Source organism: Rhinopithecus bieti, unplaced genomic scaffold, assembly GCF_001698545.2.
Source record: "Rhinopithecus bieti isolate Rb0 unplaced genomic scaffold, ASM169854v2 scaffold_27006, whole genome shotgun sequence".
NCBI lineage: Eukaryota > Metazoa > Chordata > Mammalia > Primates > Cercopithecidae > Rhinopithecus > Rhinopithecus bieti.
This window is the reverse complement of record NW_016813373.1, coordinates 1757204-1766264: the sequence shown is the minus strand read 5'-3', so window position 1 is coordinate 1766264 and position 9061 is coordinate 1757204. Positions and strand designations below refer to the sequence as shown.

Sequence of the window (9061 nt, the reverse complement as noted above, 5' to 3'; positions counted from 1 at the left end):
CAATAGCCCGAAAGCTCTCTAGTGCTCTCCTCTGGTCAAAATAAGGAGGTACAGGCTTCAAAGAACTGTGTTTCTTACTGCCATTCAGAGTATTTGTTTACAAAGTGTTTTGTTTGTTTGTTTGTTTTAGGGTTTTTTTCTTGTGATTTACAAAGTTAATGTCAAAGAGTTGAGGAGGAAAAAAATTCGTGTTCTAAGAGGGAAAAATTATTTGTGAATAAATCCCCGAATGAAGGATTTCGTTAATACTTATTTTTTCAATTGAGGAAAGCAAAAGGAAAACGAAATACAACTACCTTTCACAGCATCCCGGTGTGCACTTCCAAAATAATATAAACCAAATCTCCACCACACAAAACTTCCAAAATACCTAAATCCCCAGTGTACTCATTTAGTGTTTTCTGACTGATGCGAGCCTTATTTAAATTCTTACATAGGGAAATATGAAAATAATGTGTTAGTATTAAAGACTTCCTAAAACTGTGTTACTACTAACTTACCTATGTTCTTTATATCTGAACTGTATCCTGGGAATGACTTTGTAATGGAAAAAACTTTCCTTATTTTGCAGCTGTCAAAGTCCAAGATTTTCCTTTTGACCTCCTTCAGATCTTTACTCAAATGTCATCTTACGGGTGAGATCTTCCCTCTGTGCTCTGTACAAAAATTATATCCCGGGACTACTCTCCAAAATTTCCTCATCCCTGCTCTGCCCTATCCATCTCCATATTTTTATCATTCTCCATAGCACCTATCATATAATGTACCATAAATTTTACTTCTAAAAATTGAGATACAATTCACATACCACATGGTTCACCCATTTAAGCATACAATTCAATGGTTTCAGTTCTCAGAGTTGGGAAGTCATCATCACAATCAATTATAGTACATTCTCGTCACCCTAGAAAGAAATCCTGGGCCCATTAGCAGTCAGCTCCCATTTCTTTTCAAATTCTGCCCCTCTTCCCTGGCACCCCCCCACCCCCAGTCCTAGGCAACCACTAATATACTTTCTGTCTCTATTGATTTGCCTATTCTGGACATTTTATATAAATGGAATCATATGTTATATGGGTTTTTGTGACCTCATCTTCTGTCATTTAGCATGCTTTCAAGGTTCATCCATGTTGTAGTATGTATCAGCAGTACTTTATTCCTTTTTAAATGCCAAATAGTATTCTATTGTATGGCTATACCACATTTTATTTATCTGTTTATTAGTTGATTGACATTTAAATTCTTTCCACTTTTTGGCTATTATAAATAATTCTGCTGTGGACATGAATGTACAAGTTTTGGGGTAGATATGTGTTTTTATTTTCTTGATAATTTTACTTAAAAAAAATCATGTTTATTATCTGTCTTCAGCACCAGCACCAAATACCATGCCAGCACAGAATAGGTGCTCAATACATATCTGTAAAATAAATGAGCTATTCTCTCTACTCTGCAGAATCTCAAGCCTATTGCCAGTGAGATCCTTCAGTTCCTTTTAATTTTGGTCCCAACTTTTTACCTACAGCCAGTTTAAAAGTCCTTACTAGAATAAAGGGGAGGTGAGTCCTCCAGGTCACTGCTGTCTCTTCAATACACCCCCCACCCATTCCAGAGCTGCTTACATTACACTCCAGCTCCTGTTATGCCTCTGCTCTTATATCAAGTAGATCTGCTTTGCTCTCAACCCCAAATCCCTACTCCAGATAATAATGAAATGTCACGGAAACTCTGAGTCTGGGTGGATCTCTGAAATGTCAGTGACTCTGATCTATTTTGTTTTATTGAGAGCCAGTTATTATTACTTATTAGTGCTTAACTTTTTCTTTCTGAAAGAAAAAAGATCTCAAAGAGTTATACGCTCAGAGACTCCAGGGTTGCAGTCCCAGAGACTACTTCCTGCTTCACAGTGAACCAGGAAGAATATAAGTTTTGATAAGAATTTTTTTTGGTAGAAAATAGTGACTTCTAATTTTAAAATAAGCATGTATAACTTAGATCATTCGTATGTGGAAACAGCTTGTGGATTTAACCCAGAGCTCTCCCAGACAGCCCAACCCATAGATAATAACAGCATACAAATATTCACATTGATTCATAGAATTTAGCACACATCTGTTGAGAACCTGTGATGTGACAGCCCTGTGCTAAGTAAACTCTCCAGTGGACATAAAGATGAACAGAACCTGATCCTGGCATCAAGGAGGTCACAACCTGAGGGTGAGAGAAGGACAGATACATATTTCAGCCCAAATATTGGGGGGAAAATTGTACCCCTATAGTTGTACAGTTCTTTAACTTTCACTAGTTAGATGTCAAACATTGTGTTAAGTACTGGGGATGAAAACAAATATGAATGTCATTGGGCTAGCACATGAAGTGTTTCCAGTGCATAATATGGGGCAGAAAGTACTCTGAGAACATGAAGGAGGGAAGGGTTGATTTTGACTAGGGCCACGTATCAGAACCTGACCTAGAAACATTTTGGTAGGTGGAGAGGAGTAGGAAGGGCATTCCAGGTGAAGAAAACAGCATGAACAAGCCAGGACAATGGCTACTGGTCAGATCCTTGGGAACAAGAGACAAAGAAAGATGCCCAGGACCTTAAAATTCTCAAATCAGTTCTGTCATAGCCACATATTCCATTCAAGGTCTTTGTGAGAGCAAGACAAGACCAGGAGTTTTTGGCCACAAAACCTAATGTGGAAACTAGCCCTTGTATGCAGAAACCAAAGAGCCTCCTGTTGCTCTGAAGCAGGCCTGATCCCTAGAGCCCACACAAGCCCAGCAGCACCCTCCCCTTTCTACCCAGGCCCCCACTTGAACATCAGGCTCATGTACCACACTGCTTCAAAGGCACGGAAGAGCCAACTCAAGGAAAAGCCTTCAAGAAAAGAGGGGTAATGAGTTTTTCCCCAAGATATAGAGCAAAGCTGGCATCATTCAGCACACAAAGCCTTGCTAGTTAAGTCACTAATCAAATAAGAGAATTGCTTTTAACTGCTATGAGAAAGCATAGACTGATTTGACATTGATGGGGTGCTTATCATGTATCAGGCATTGTCCTGTATGTTAAGTATATATCATCTCATTACCATAACACTATTATTATGTAAGTCCTATTTTATAGACAAGCAAATCAAGGCCTTAGAGAAGAGAAACTTCCAGTTATATCATAGTCAAGCCACTGGATTCAGGCAAGTTGGCCAGAGTTCATGCTTTTGATCATTTATTTTACAATATAACTTCAATAAAATTAGATTTCCCTCCAAAGAGAGCACTGGAGGGAAAGGAAGTTCAGTCATGAGTCCAATGAGACCCATTATACAGACATTCAAACTTTTCAAGTTCTTTGCATATCTCCATCCTTAAGTCGCTTGAGTCCCAATCTAAGTAATAGGTTGACTAACACTGTGCAGTCTAGTGCAGTTGCCTAATTTTCCATCAATACCCACAGCTGAGATGGACCGTCTTCCAGAAAATGGTCTCAAATGCTGGAACTAATCCTGCTCCTAAGCCAATAGCTCAGCTAAGTCAACATCAAATCCACTTTGGAGAGTTCTATGCTATCTTATATCCCAGGTGTGATAACTGAATGTAGTGGATGCTGTGGGATGCTGCCCCTATCTCCATTTTAGGATCACAACATTCACTCTCCCAGCTGCTGGAGTGTTGGCTGATGAAGACTCACACGTGAGTCCCTCTCTGGGCATTACTTCAGCTAAAGGGAGCTGCCACAATCAAGGTTATGTCTCCTCTCTACAGGCAGTCCATATCCAATGACTGGCAGATGTAAAGATACAAAGCCCATTCCCTTGCCTTAATGTAGGACAGTTTTGAAGGGCCAGCCCAGTTCAGAGCTTCCAGTAGGAATTGCTGAAGACTCTGTTACAAATGATTTACAGTTCAATAACTCTGGCCATTCTTGCTTCCCTCATTCCCTTACAGGTGTCATTCTCAAAAGCATTCCCCTGTATTCTCTTTCTGAAAATCACTGCTTCAGAGTCTGCTTCCCAGGAAACCCAGTTTAAGAGTTAGTGGAAGACAGACTATAAGATGATATTTTGGTGCCGGCCCATCTGCCAGCCAGCTGTCAATAAGGACACTGTCTTTGATAGTTTAAATATTGATGGCTCCTAGTGTGCTATGCAGGTGCAATTGCCAAAATCTTTTAGTCAGCAAATGGGAAGGGAATGCACTGCTGGTGTACTGTTTTCAGGAGTCTGAGAGGTTTTGTGGAAGGAGTGATTATAAAGACTGTGTAATCAAATGGCTCTTTCTGGGTCATATTGATTTTTTGGCAAAAGAGAAGGGAAGGCTGAGGCGATTAATCATGAATTTAAGGTGAACTGTGGAAGCTAGAGGGCCTCTACTGCAACATACAAAAATGACTTTCATTTCTTGCTGAGAGGGAGGAACAAAAAGAGTTCCAGATTTTTATGAGGGTAATAGACTTGTAGAGAAGGTTGAGTTCTTAGCCTGAGCAGGAATGCTACACCAAAATCAGGTTCTGATTGGGAAGGAGTAAGATGCTGAGATGTTACAGGAAGATCTTGGTTGATGCACTTGAAAATATTGAATTCCCGGATTCCCCTGTACCCTCTGAGCTCATGTCTCCTCATAAAAGGGTAGAGTCTCCTGTGCTTGAAGATGATGCATAGGCTTCTGCTTCTGAAGATGATAGCCACCACTTTGAGGATCTACTCCTGGCCACTAATCCAATAAATAGGGTTAAGACACAACATAACTGGCTGGGGAACTGCTGAAGTGGCTAAGGGAGAAAAATAACTGTACCCTGAAGGAGCTAGTTAATATATACTGGCAGGAGCTGGGATAATTTATATGGGAATGAATGCTGAGGGTGCTGGAGCAGGGGTGGGACATAAAGTTGAATAAGGGTGAGTTTATCAGTAAGGCTAGAATTCAACTTCTTAACATAATATATGTGACTCTTTGTAATATGGCTTATGCATAGCTCTACAGCTTGAGTTTTTGTCCCAAATTGTCCTCTCTACTCCTGTTATATTCAGCTACCTAGACCAAGTTCTGTTACCCCTGGATAAAGCCACTAACTACTCTCTCTGCTTAGAATATTTACCTTACTCCATCCCCACATTCTGTCCCTGCTTTAGGTGCCTACGGTTTCCTTCTCTTTCATAACTCAGCCAACCTGGGAATTTATCTGCTAACAGAAGTAGAAATTACATTCTTTTTGGGAAACAGTTTGGCAATAATGAGAGCGTTAAAATGTTTCTACATCTTGACTCAGTAATCCCACTTTCCCCTAGAGGAATATCTGAAATAGAAATATAAGCAAAAGCTTATGCACTAAGATACTCAAAATGGCATATTTGATGCTATAGAAATTAATATAGCCCAAATGCTTGAAAATATAAGGTTATGCAAATTATATTTATACCAAGAAATTACATGGCACTCTTGAAAATTATGTGTTTAAGTAATTTTAGTGATATGCAAATGCTTATCTAAATAGAAAACAAACTATAAAATTTAATATGATCTAAACTTTGTAATAATGTTATAGAATAAAAAAATACTGAAAGAAAATACACCAAAATCTAGTAGTAGTTATTGCTGAGCATTGGAATTACAGCTCATTTAAGTTTTCTTCTTTCTTATGCTTTCCTGTATTGTCCAAATTGGCTCAGGGTAGAGGCATTGCTTTCATAATTAGTAAAAAGTAGGTCATCAGCAAAGCCTGAGTCCTGTCTCTTGCTCTCCTCTGCAGACAGCATGAACTTCACCACTCGCTACACCTCCACTAACTACCAGTCCCTGGGTTCTGTCTAGGCGCCCAGCTATGGCCCCCTGCCAGTCAGCAGCACAGACAGCATCTATGCAGACATCGGGGGCTCTGGTTCCCGAATCTCCGTGTCCCGCTCCACCAGCTTCCAGGGCGGCATGGGGTAGGGGGCCTGGCCGCAGGGATGGCTGGGGGTCTGGCAGGAATGGGAGGCATCCAGAATGAAAAGGAGCCCATGCAAAGCCTGAACCAGCGCCTGGCCTTCTACCTGGACAGAGTGAGGAGCCTGGAGACCGAGAACCAGAAGCTGGAGAGTGAAATCCGGGAGCACCTGGAGAAGAAGGGACCCAGATCAGAGACTGGAGCCATTACTTCAAGACCATCAAGGACCTGAGGGCTCAGATCTTCACAAATACTGTGGACAATGCCCGCATTGTTCTGCAGATTGACAATGCCCATCTTGCTGCTGATGACTTTAGAGTCAAGTATGAGACAGAGCTGGCCATGCACCAGTCTGTGGAGAGTGACATCCAGGGGCTCTGTAAGGCCATTGATGACACCAGTGTCATTCGGCTGTGGCTGGAGACAGAGATGGAGGCTCTCAAGGAGGAGCTGCTTTTCATGAAGAAGAACCATGAAGAGGAAGTAAAAGGCCTACAAATCCAGACTGTCAGCTCTGGGTTGACCTTGGAGGTAGATGCCCCAAATCTCAGGACCTTGCCAAGATCATGGCAGACATCTGGGCCCAATATGATAAGCTGGCTTGGAAGAACTGAGAGGAGCTGGACAAGTACTGGTCTCAGTAGATTAAGAAGAGCACCACAGTGGTTACCACGCAATCCACCGAGGTTGGAGTTGCTGAGATGACGATCACAGAGCTGAGACATACAGTCCAGTCCTTGGAGATCAACCTGNGAGACAGAGATGGAGGCTCTCAAGGAGGAGCTGCTTTTCATGAAGAAGAACCATGAAGAGGAAGTAAAAGGCCTACAAATCCAGACTGTCAGCTCTGGGTTGACCTTGGAGGTAGATGCCCCCAAATCTCAGGACCTTGCCAAGATCATGGCAGACATCTGGGCCCAATATGATAAGCTGGCTTGGAAGAACTGAGAGGAGCTGGACAAGTACTGGTCTCAGTAGATTAAGAAGAGCACCACAGTGGTTACCACGCAATCCACCGAGGTTGGAGTTGCTGAGATGACGATCACAGAGCTGAGACATACAGTCCAGTCCTTGGAGATCAACCTGGACTCCATGAGAAATCTGAAGGCCAGCTTAGAGAACAGCCTGAGGGAGGCGGAGGCCCACTATGCCCTGCAGATGGAGCAGCTCAATGGGATCCTGCTGCACCTGGAGTCAGAGCTAGCACAGACCCGGGCAGAGGGACAGTGCCAGGCCCAGGAGTACAAGGCCCTGCTGAACATCAAAGTCAAGCTGGAGGCTGAGATCACCACCTGCCACGGCCTGCTGGAAGATGGCGAGGACTTCAATCTTGCTGATACCCTGGACAGCAGCAGCTCCATGCAAACCATTCAAAAGACCACCACCTGCTGGATAGTGGATGGCAAAGTGGTGTCTGGAGATCAACGACACCAAAATTCTGAGACATTAAGCCAGCAGGAGCAGGATACTCTTTGGGGAGCAGGAGGCTAATAGAAAGTTCAGAGGTTTAAAAAAAAAGCGATAAAAGTTATTTTAGCTCTCTTGCTTCTGCTCCAGCCATGTAAGATGTGCCTGCTTCCTCTTTTCCTTCTGCCATGATTGAAAGTTTCCTGAGGCTTCCCCAGAAGCTGAGCAGATGCCAGCATTGTGCTTCCTGTACAGCCTGTAAAACCGATGGTTCTAGGCAAGATGTTATAGACAAATGAGAATGATGCCATCCCTCAAAATGTTATAAGGACATTTGGGTAGGGACTATCTAGACAAGTAGAATGGATGGATACTGGCTGGATGGAGGAAGGACATTCTGGAATTTAGGGCTAAGAGTTGAAGGCACTGAAAAAAGAGACTTGGTACTTGAACCCTCATCCTGCCTGACATCTTATCCTGCAAACTTCAAGAAGTTGACTGCACCATGAGAGTCAAGCCAAATTTGGGAAGTGAGAAAGAGACAAGGCTTTTCTGTCAAGAAGAGGGACAGGGGCTATGCATGCTTCACTTTTCAGGACCACGTGGAAGAGTGGGAAAAACTCTTCCACCCCTTTCTTCTCATATAGGACAGAGTAGTTTGATGGTGAAGAAAGAGAGGAATCAGGCTGGGCACAGTGGCTCACTCCTGTAATCCCAGCACTTTGGGAGGCCGAGGCAGGTGGATCACTTGAGTTCGGGAGTCAGAGACCAGCCTGGGCAACATGGTGAAACCCTGTATCTACTAAAAATACAATAATTACCCAGACATGGTGGTGCATGCCTATGGTCCCAGTTAGTTGGGAGGCTGAGGCACGAGAATCACTTGAACCGGGGAGGTGGAGATTGCAGTGAGCCAAGATCACGCCACTGTACTCCAGCCTGGGTGACAGAGCAAGATTCTGTCTTGGAAAAAAAAAGAGAGAGAGAGGGATCCCTTTCTACTATTGCACTTTCATCACTCTAATTGTTGCTATTGTTATTCATCTCCCAAGAGTATACGGGAAATCTACTTCTCACTCAGTCCATCCTCTTGTACCTGCAGGGAGACTCTCTAATGTTGCTCACTGTTTTGAATTAGCACATTTCTTTGTAGTCCCCCGTATCCACCAGGATACATCCCAAGGCCCCAGTGGATGCCGGAAACCGTGCATAGTACCATACCCTATATATGCACCAATTACTTTTTTCTTCTTAACAATTTCACAAATAGAACATTTGTTCTTACCGTAGATCTTCACAACCTTAGTAGAGAATTTTTTTTTTTTTTTTTTTTTTTTTTTTTTTTTTTTTTTAATTTTGGAGACAGAGTCTCGTTCTGTCTCTCAGGCTGGAGTACAATGGCGTGATATCAGCTCACTGCAACCTCTGTCTCCTGGGTTTGAGTGATTCTCCTGCCTAAGCCTCCCAAGTAGCTGGGACTACAGGTGCCTGCCACCACTCCTGGCTAATTTTTGCATTTTTAGTAGAGATGGTGTTTCACCATATTGGCCAGGCTGGTGTTGAACTCCTGACCTTGTGATCTGCCTGCCTCGGCCTCCCAAAGTGTTGGGATTACAGGCGTGAGTCACCGTGCCCAGCTCTTATTAAGTCTTTAAGTGGGAAGCTTTTCTTTTCACTTTTATTTTATTTTATTGAAACATTATAACTGATCATTGAAGAAGATAGTGTTAT

At 42.7% G+C, this 9061-nt stretch overlaps 1 pseudogene; it reads left to right on the top strand.

Annotated features, from left to right (window-relative positions):
- The first annotated feature begins 5558 nt into the window (after positions 1-5558).
- LOC108512730 (keratin, type I cytoskeletal 18-like) lies at positions 5559-7435 on the top strand (annotated as a pseudogene).
- The last annotated feature ends 1626 nt before the right edge of the window (positions 7436-9061 follow it).